General features: G+C 33.9%; 1 long non-coding RNA gene across 1 annotated transcript; it reads right to left on the reverse strand.

Moving 5' to 3' along the window:
- Positions 1-9,563: 9,563 nt before the first annotated feature.
- On the reverse strand, positions 9,564-10,750 carry LOC140453003 (uncharacterized). The gene is made up of 3 exons (XR_011952278.1): positions 10,463-10,750; positions 10,236-10,407; positions 9,564-10,119 (listed from the first exon to the last, which is right to left on the reverse strand). It is a non-coding gene; the product is annotated as an uncharacterized lncRNA (long non-coding RNA).
- Between the last annotated feature and the right edge of the window lie 228 nt (positions 10,751-10,978).

Genomic DNA, 10,978 nt, shown 5'->3' on the forward strand with positions numbered 1-10,978 from the left:
TGGTCCGTCCTCTTTCTCGACATAAGGATGATCAGGGAAAACAACAACATTAAAATAGATTGGTATCAAAAACCGACTAATTCTGGTAGATACCTTAACTACCACTCTTATCATAATAATTCTACCAAAGTCAACTTAATCAAACAGATGAAAAATAGAGTAATAAAACTATCAGATCCTTCATTTCATACAAAAAACCTACAAATCCTACAGAAACTTTTTATTTCAAACGCTTATCCAACACCATTAGTGAATAAGATTTTGTTTAATACTATCCATAACGAAGATACTTCACCTTCCTTCGCGACTAACAATGCTGATCCTGATGTCTTAAGTGGGAACCCAGTCTCGGATACTCCTATCAACAAATATTTTTCATTACCATATTTCAGAGATGTCACTCCGGGGTTAACAAGGATTCTGAAAAGTGTTGAAAATAGCTTTGGTAATAATAATAACAACATTAAACTTAATGTGGCTTGTAGATCAGCCCTAACAATTAATAATCTTTATTCTAAGATAAAAGATAAGACTCCCATAGATAGGCTTAGTAACATTGTCTACAACATTCCATGCATCTCTTGCAGCAATTCCTACATCGGCCAAACATCTCAATTATTGAAATCACGTATTACACTACACAAAAGTGATTCTCGACTTCACCCTGACCGCTGTGCATTAGCCAAACATGTCTATTCCACTGGTCATCTCATGGACTATACTAACACTACAATTCTCCACCGTGAGAACAATAAATCTAAAAGAGAGTTCATTGAAATGGCTTATATTTTCCTTAACACTTTCTCCATCAATGTTAAGAGTGACATTAAGAATCTAAGCGATATATACCACTTCTTACTTAAATCAGATACCAAGAACAATACAACATCACAGATAACTAACTTGACTGATATATCCAGTAACAACTAACCTACTTTAATAATTAATTTTCATTACTACTAAAAAAGAATAACTAAAAAAGATAACATTCCCTTGCTTTTCTTAGATACATCTCAATAAGATATTATTATAATAATACATGAACAATATAATATAATTAAAAAAAATAAAATCTAAAATAATATTTCCCTATACTGGGATTTAATTTCATTCGGTTTTACCAATGAACCTTAACGACATAAAGATTCAAAAGAACTACTTGAATTGTCAGCACATGCGTTCTGATAAAACAGAACCTCACATTTAAACTTTCTAACAATCAAAAATTTAGTTATTACCGACAATTCAAAGAATTACCTCCTTTTAAATGTAGTTACATTGGGTTTTTCGATTAACCTTGGGTAAACCTTTGCGTTTTAAGTTCAAAGCTACCATACATTTCCAACGTTAAAAAAAACTTTTTTTTGCACATACTAACAAAAAACACCACTATGTTGTTACTAGCTAAGTTTTTTAACATTCTAACTCTACAATTCTAAGTTACGGTAAGATCAATAATGTGTTAATAGATAATATATGGTAGCTAATTATAATTTATAATCTTTCAGCCCTGAAAAAGCCAAATTAATTCTCCTTGGCGAAAACGTTCGGCGAAACAATTGATACTCATTAGAGTCTTTCTTGCAGATTTCCCCAATATTTAAGAGTTTACTATTTAACTTATCTGCAAAGATTAAATTTCTTTTCTATATATATATATATATATATATATATATATATATATATATATATATATATATATATATATATACAGTAGACTCCCTCTATAACGAGAACTGAAATGGCAGACTAATTACCTCGTTATAAGCCGATCTCGTTATATCAGACAACAATAATACTGTGCATACATATGAATATGTAGTTTTCTAAAACATTAACTTCCTATAGTGAAACCATTCGGAGCAATATAAGATGCTAATAAATATTGTTTGAAAGGCGTTTTTGAAAAAAAGTTGTTTACTTTTATTGTCAATGAAATACATTACAACAAAAAGAGTTTTTTATTGTCAGTGATATAGGTTAAAACAAAAAATCTGTACTTGCATTTTTCCCAACTACATAATGTATAAAGCCCATTTTCAAGGATAACATAAACTATTGATTCTGCAATTGGAAGAATTCTCTCATTTTTGACTGCTTTAAATTGTTCAGTATTATTCTATCTATCATATTTTCTAAATATGTGAAACAGTTGTATTTATTGTAAAAAAGTTTATTGCGGGCGGCAGTTATATTTATTGCGGGGCCGTTTAAAAAGGTATTTATTTATAGCCACGTCCGGGCCAAAAACGTAAAAAAACACGTTTTTCAATTTTATTTTTCTCGTTATAACCAAATTTGCCTCGCTATAGATGGTTATATTTCAATAGAAATTTTACGGGACATCTAATGTACCTCGTTATAAGCGAAACCTCGTAATAACGGTGTTCGTTATAGAGGCAGTATACTGTATATATTAGTACAATTAAACCTAGAGCTAAGATTAATACTATTATAAAAATTAATATTAAAGTCACCATTCTTCCGGGTTAAACCGTCGATATCCATTGGGCCGAGCTTTCGACATCCTCTCTGATGTCTTCTTCAGGGCTTCCGAGTCCCCAGACACTACTACACTTATCACTAGTCACTTCACTATAAGACTTTTCCGATTTGGCATTTTGTGTCCGTCGATTTGTACACTATCACATAATTTACTCACTGCATATTAACATCATCCTCATCTTCTCTATCATCGCTATCACTTTCATTACTGTCACTGTCAACCGTCACATTTATTACCACAGGATCAATACGGTCCATCAACCCATCAATAACCCAAAATTTTTGCTCTTCCTTAATAGCAAGTTTACAATAGTTTTTCCAGTTTTCCACTGTTACTACACCAAATGCATTTCTTCCATAGCGGCGGCCTTAAACTCTGTGTTGTGTGAGGCATTATGTCTTTTGGCTTGACTCCATACCATTTCAATTGGATTTAACTCACAATGATATGGAGGTAGTCTCAGAATGGCAACATTTTTCTCTTTGCACATCTCGTCGATTTTATATTTTGTGTATTTTTCTTTGTATGGGTTTACAACTTCCATGAGCTCTGATTTTAAATAATCTTCTTCAAAAAAGATATCTTTCTCCAGCAATCACGTCTTAATTTGATCTTTATTGAAGGCTTGTGTCGGAATCACTTCTTCTCTCCTCGAATGGTACGAAGCGTTGTCCATCACCACAACACTTTTCTCTGGAAGATTAGGAAGCAGCTTTTCCTTAAATCGTTGTTCAAATATAGGACCATCCATCTCATCATGATAGTCCGCTGAGGTTTTTTAGCTAAAAACCAAAAAGCAGCATCTTCTACAAAGCCCAATTCGCTACCTGCATGCACTATAACAAATCGGGGGCCTCGTTGTGTCGGCTGTTTTAGGCCTGTTGACAACCCCTTAACAAACGCATCCCTGGTTAAAGTCATTGAGAGGTCCTTCCATTCTTTGGAAACATTATGTCCAACATTCACCCAAGTTTCGTCCAAATAAACGACGGTGTATCCTTGAGAACGAAATTTTTTTATTTCACGCAAATACTGATGCGTCCATTTTAGAATATCGGGCCGTTCAATCATGCTTGACTTTACTCCTCATTTGCAAAAAACAAAGTTCATTTCATGGAGTATTCTCCACAATGTTGTGCGTGACATCTTTGCTAAATATTTGTCTTTTTTAACCAGTGCAAAAACTTTGTTCAATGTCGGCGGTAAATTTTTAAAGAAAAAACTATGCACGATGGCACGTAGCCGTGTATGAACTACTGCATCGTAAGTGAACTTTCTGTTGTTCACTCTACTTTTGGTACGTGTTCTTGTTTTTTTTTTATGGACATTAGTCCTCCTTCCGCAGCTTCTTTGCGTATTTTAAAAATAGTACTAAAACTTACTCCTGTAATAACACTTACTTTATGGGTTAAACTTCTAACACTTTCACCACTTCTTAAGTTTAGATGATAATTAAATAGATTTAAAACCATTTTTTTTGCACGGATGTCCAAGATATTCCCTTGGCTTAATTTTTGAATTTCCGTTTTCAATTAACATTTAACTGTAAAGTCAGAATAACAACTGAAGAACCACAAAGCCTTATTATCATTATGTAGTCTCAGAGAACGACATAAAATCGCTGACATACGCACACCGTATTATTTTAAGTTGCAATTAGTAATTAGATATATGCATTCCAAGCGGTCCGTTTATTTGTTTTTAAATCTTTAATAGCCGGTAAAGTGCATGATTTAACTAAGCAATATTTTCTACTGATTTCTATGATTCATGGTATATGGTATTCTTACCGAAAAACAAATAAACTGTCGTTACTATAATTAACATAAGATAAAATAAAATTATCTTTTGTAAATACTATTTATTTAATTAAAATCATTTTCCCTACTTTTCATCTCTTGTTTCGAATGGGCACTTTTGGTCAATTACATTAAAAAACATTAATTTAATTCATGTCTGTGGAAACGAAAATACAAATTATACAACCCTGAATCGTGCTTGTGTTCATCGTGGCATCGTTGTGCTTCTATCGTCCATAAGAAATACATGGCTCTATCTCCGCAATGTTATTTTCTTAACGTGGAACGTTCTATAGCTATCTTCTTCGATTTATTTCAAATAGCCGCAAAGCTCCAGAGCTGCGAGTATTTGGATGTTTAACAGTTTCAGAATTAAATTGTGCTCATATACTATTATTAAAATTGGCACAATTAGATTAATTCCATGAAGAATTTTCTTTGATAAAATTACACACCTATTTACCTTCTAAGCACAAGTTTAGCAGTTTTGCTCCATTTTTAGATAAAGACAATTTAATAAGAGTTGGTGAAAGATTACGATTTTCTTCCTTAGAATTTAATAAAAAACATCCTGTTTTGTTGTCGTCAAAACATCCATTGACAAAACTTATCTTTGCACATAAACACTCAGTATTACTTCATCCAGGGCCTAACTTATTACTTTCAGCTATAAGACAATTTTATTGGCCTGTTGGAGGACGAAATTTAGCTAGAAAAATTTGTAACAGTTGCATGACATCGACAAAAACTCGAAATTGGAAATAACGAGAAATAAAAACATATTCCATAAAAAAAAATTAAAAAAAACTCAATATGAAGTACACTAAACTAACTAATAATTCATGTATTATAATTCATTCTCTTTTATCAGAATAAATGAAGTTAGTTGAAGTAGTCTTGGAGATTTTTTCAAAAATTTTCTGAAATATTCATCTACCCATATTTTTTCTATTTGTCCTATAAAAAACTTGCATCATTTCTTGGTAGTGTATCCAACTATCACAAAATCTTTGGTCATTAAAGTTTCATCCTGAGAAATATTTTGCAAATCTTCGAAATCATCCAGATCCATAATCATCAACTACTGCCTCTTCTTCAATATCCCTTTCGGAAAATGTTTCGTCAAAAACCTTTCTTTTTGCATTGTGAGCAGCTTTCTTCTGTGCTTGTTTTCTTTTTCTTTCTGAAATCTCCCCTCCTCACTTCTCTTTTTCAAATCCATAAAAGGTAAACTAGCAAGCGGATTTAAGTTTAGGTCGGACCTTCCTGATATTTTTCTCCCTGCTCTGCGTTTGGATAAAGTTTAACTTGCTCTGTTAGAAAAAAGAAATGGGAAAATCGGTCATTTTAAATAGAAAATATATATCGCGTACCAATTTCCCAAAAAAAGAAAAAGGACCTAGTGCTTTTTTTACAAAAGAAGGTTATCCCCGAGGACTATGAAAATTTTCCAGAATTCTTTACTAAATTGTCTCCTTTTAAATTGTGTCTATTAATTTACATAAAAGTATAAATTAATTGGTACCTGTCGTTTTTTAGCAAAGAATTGTGTTACACGAAATGTGGTAAGTGCAATTAAGAAAAAATAAACAGAATTGCATTGCACCAAATGAGGTAAGTACAGGTATTTCAGAGAACTTTTCAAAATTGTTAATACTGTACAATCAAATATTACAAATTATCATTTTCATGGTTAAGCTAATACTACAACCTAATTTAGGAAAGTATATTAGATGTTCTAGAACATTATTGTGAATTTTGGCGAATTAATAAACTTTAAATTTTCAATAACTCAAATAATATATTTCTGCACTTACATTTGTGTACTAGACCACCGATATATTGACACTACCCGGACTACAATACGTTCAAAGTTAGTTACTAGTACGTGATTTATTTACAACTCTCTTTTTCAACGTTCCGCTGCTAAATTTATATCTTTCATTTTGAGGTCATCCTCAAGCGTTGATATGTATTGCAACGCTAATATCTAAACACTCTGGTGTCTTATAGTAAGCCAAACGTGGACAAACATTATATATTGTAAAAAAATATACCACAAAAGACGCGGGACCCTTTACAAATATCTGGTTAATATTTTGATTTTAAACATACTGGCAACTTTAACAACAAAATAGAGCAGGCACTCATCGACATGTTAGGTATATCCGTTAGAGAAATATGGTTACTTATAAATCACTACTTAATTTAAAACACATCACATTTAACAAAGTTAATAACGATAACCTAATAGTCATTAACTTACTCTTTTTCCTCAACCGTGCAAGTCTTTCTACAACTTAATATTTAAAATATACTCAGTGACATTAGAAGTGTTACACCCAGAAGGAGTAATTTCTTGAATTTAATCTTTTGGCAACAGAATGACTATATTTAAAACATTCTATGATAACAATACCAATGGTTTATCTCTTCTACTTTTTGTAAAAATAAAGTTTTATCTTTTAAATTTTTTTGTGAGAGACCGACCTGTGAAAACCGGTTCGTATAGAAATTTTTAGTTATTGTTCCTCAGTCTAATTGTATTCAGTGTAATCAAATGCCTCGAGTTCGAATAAACCATAATTACCACCATTTTAGCGATTTTGACAGGGGTAGATGTATTGTGTATAAAGATATGGGTTTGTCGTATCGCGAAATTGGCCGTCGTGTTAATTGTACGGCAATGACGGCTATGCGTGTCTATCGTGTGTGGACAAACTAAGGCAGAGGAATACGAAGAAGACCAACTGGTCAACCAAGGCGTACCACAGAGCGTCAAGATAGGCGCTTTAGATTACTGGCTCTGCGAGACCGTTTTGCTACTGCGCGTCAAATTGCTGACCAATGGTTTGGAGTAGTAGGTAGACCTGTTAGTATGCGTACACTATACCGTCGTATTCGAGCCTTTGGACTGGTTTCGTTCCTCCCATGACTACTGCTTCCTTAGACTGCGGACCACGGTCATCAACGTTTGAATTGGTGCAGAGAACGGCAGCATTGGGAAGCAGAATGGCGTAATGTAGCATTCAGCGATGAATTACGATTCTGTTTAGGAATGCATAATGGTCGTAAGATGGTAAGACGCCACCGTGGAGAACGACGAGATATCGGGTTTGCTGTTGAGAGGCATGTATACAGGTCAGTTGGAGTAATGGTTTGGGGGGCTATTGCCTATGGTAACCGATCACCATTTGTGTTTATTCGAGGCAATATCACAGCTGCGCGTTATGTTGAAGACATCTTACAAACCAGTTTACTGCCTTATCTCGACGGCCGTCGCGACGTCCTTTTTCAGCAACACAACGTGCGTCCCCATATTGCTCATCAAACTATGGACTTTTTCCAAGAAGCTGGCGTCAATGTGTTGCCACGGCCGCCCCGTGTTCCGGATTTAAATCCTATCGAACATGTATGGGATATGATGTGAAGGAGACTCTCCACTTTGCACCATCCTGCACAGACTCTGGCACAGTTAATACATGAAGTTTAAGTTGCTTGGAACGAGGAGCCACAAGCAGACACTGAACATCTCATTTTGTCCATGCCTAGACGTATACAGGAGTGTATTCAGCTACGGGGTGGCCAAACACATTATTAATTTTTTTTTTGATTACTTGTTAATAAAAATTCTTGACAACGTTATCGTTTCATTCTTGATGTAAATCTACCATGTTGCCAAAAAATTAAGTTCAAGAAATTATTCCTTCTGGGTGTAACACTTCTAATGTCACTGAGTATATAATACTAAAAATCCTAATAATACTAGTTTATGCATCAGAGTCTGATTCCGACTCAACCTTTATCTCAAAATCAGATTGGTTCGAAGAAAAGATGATGAGGGGGATATACGTTCTGGCGTCCTCAATTTGTCTCTGGTCTAATGCTTCCTGGCTGGGAGTCTGAGTCGATAGTTTGTGATCACCCTTTGAACCCCTCTTCCCATAGTTTACTAATGTGTCGTCGGTATTTCCATAGCACTTTGACTTCGATAACCACCATTGACGCCGTGGCTCCAGTAGCAATTAATGATTGCCAACGTGGGCTTCTGATGGACTGCCACTGTGTACTGCTTAGTTTATCTCCTATGACTATTTCGTCTATGACTATACACTGTAGTTTCTTCCCTTGAATGTTTATGCGACCATCTGGGATTTTTATTTGTTTCCGACTGGGTTGCTCAGCCATTTCAGTAGCTGGGTGATAGTTGCCTTTAAATACCCAGTAACTACCGTTTCTACCCCTTTGCTGGTTGTGAGTAGTGTGACGTTTCTCGTCTGCGCTATGCAACTTGGTGACAGTTTCAGGAAGCTGACCCTCTCGATGATCTGCTCTGTTCTGGATCCAGTAAAACTAACCATAAATTGGGAATGCTCATCTTTTCCCATTGAGCATCTTGCACAATTAACATATAATTATTGTAGCGGCCGGTGTGCACGCCATTTGCATTTTTGTTAATCGTATACATATTTCTCTACCTTCCATGGATAGAAGTATCGAAGTAAAGGAATGCATAATCTAATATTAGTAGATTCCTTGGGGCGGGCAACGAGAACACCACGTTCCGCTCAATTTTCAGCAGTATAGCTGTAATCTTTAGCATTTAGCATTGCGTCTCTGAGATTAACATTTTAAACATTTTTAGTCTTGTTTATAATAAGCCAATTGCTCTGTCGTTTTTGAGGATGACGTCACGAGCGCTTTCATTTTTAAGTTCGAATTTTGTCATCGATATTTCGATGTTGTTCGTTTTCGGAGAGTTTTGAAAAACCGGTAAAGTTTTTCCTCAATACCACGAGTTTTGGTGAGAAGGTAATTTGAGCTCAAAATGCTATGTATGCATTCTCTGTAATGTGAGTCAATCACCGTTTGTGTTTCCTGTAACAAGTGATTTGATAACAGCGTTCTGAAGACTAGGTAAGCCGAAATGGTTTAAGTGGGAAATAGGCAGCCGAGTTTTAACGAATACATATTGTTATCATCCAGGATAACCTAAAGTCCAGTTTTGGTATCTGATTTAATTTATCCCAGAATTTTTCCAGCATCCATTTTGTGTCTCCCAAGGATCGGATCTAGATTGTGTTGAAGTTTGTGGGACAGTATTTTTATATTCAAATCTAAGATAAAATAGTTTTTTTAAATATTTTAAAAAGAAATAATGAGCCAGTGAAGCGAGTAGTTTTATTAAATTTTTCTAAATAAACATTTATCGTTAATACACAAGATTTGCTCTCATGTTAATTTAAAAAGTTTATAAATATAAGTTTTATGTATCAGCTAATTGCCATATTTTAGTTTCTTTGAATTAAAATTAACTTTTTATAATTAATTAATAATTCAGAAAATTTGGGTAGTTTTATTTCGACACATGACAGTACATATTTTTCTGCCATTTGGTATATAACCATAGTTTATATAACCATTTTGTTTTGCTGTTAGAAGGTTCAATGTCATGTTATGTCATTTAGATATTTTTTGTAATAACTGTTTATGTACTGTAACAGATTTATTTTGACCCTAGGATTGTTAGTGTAATTTGGATATATATTAAGTAAATTTGTACCTGTTATGTGATTTATTTAACATTGTTACATAATAAAGTATATGAAATTTCTAAGTGTAGATATTGTATAGTTCCTTATAGGTAGTGAAATGTCTTTCTGAGAGTTTTTTTTTCATTTTTACTTTAACTGTCAGCCCAAAGGTTTTGTCCACTTTGCTACCTCATTCGGTTAAGGGTACTGGCTGTAATTATATTTCTATCGACCATCATGACAAAGTTGTTGTGTTAGCGTCCACTTGTTGAAAACTTTGCTAAAAAGGTTATTTATTATTAGCTATTTTTGTTTCTTATTTTGGGTATAATTGGGGTTCTCTATGTGGTTTTTACTCTAGTTTTAAGTAACCGTGGGGCTATTGTGTGTACATACCTGTGTGTCTCTTGATAGTCCAAAATCAGCCCGCTTCAGTCTGACTGGTACTATAACTTGTTAGGGTGTTTATATGGAAAGCATAAAACCTCTTAGAGAAATCCTCTAAAATATTTCAGCTTGATAAATGCTATAATTTATTAGGAAGTTTGATTCCTTGAGTTAATATTCTCTAAAACATATTAATAATAATTAGAACAGACTGTATGTAGTTGTTTGATTCATACCTGTTTAGAGTGTTTAGTAGAAATGTATTTAACATTCATTTATCTTGTTTTGCTAAGTAGTAATCTTTTATTTTGGTTGTTAACATCTGGTGGTTTGCAATAGAACTTTTCTTGTAAGGTATTACACAGGACTGAGAATGTCGAGTTTACCCATTCTCATCAGTAGAATTACGATTAAACACTATTTTCTATCACTTTTGTAATTGATTAAAGTCGTTTCATCATTCATAATAAATAATAAAATATGTTTGGTTATCAGTTCTCCTTTCTTCTGTTTTGATTTTTCGTATATCTCAGGTATTGGGCTATTAGACTGTAGTTCAGGAGACGTCCGCTGTGTCGTTTCACGAGCGGTGTGTTCTGTGATGTCACTAAGGGATAGGTTGGAACTTACGTGTTTCATGGTTAGGTAGATGTTTCTACCATAACTAGTGTTTCTAATGCCGTGGTTGGTGACATCAAGGATGTTATGTTTTGCTTTCTACTCGTTTTATAAGTACGGATAACAACTTAGTT

This window comes from Diabrotica undecimpunctata, unplaced genomic scaffold (assembly GCF_040954645.1).
Source record: "Diabrotica undecimpunctata isolate CICGRU unplaced genomic scaffold, icDiaUnde3 ctg00000568.1, whole genome shotgun sequence".
Taxonomy (NCBI): Eukaryota; Metazoa; Arthropoda; class Insecta; order Coleoptera; family Chrysomelidae; genus Diabrotica; species Diabrotica undecimpunctata.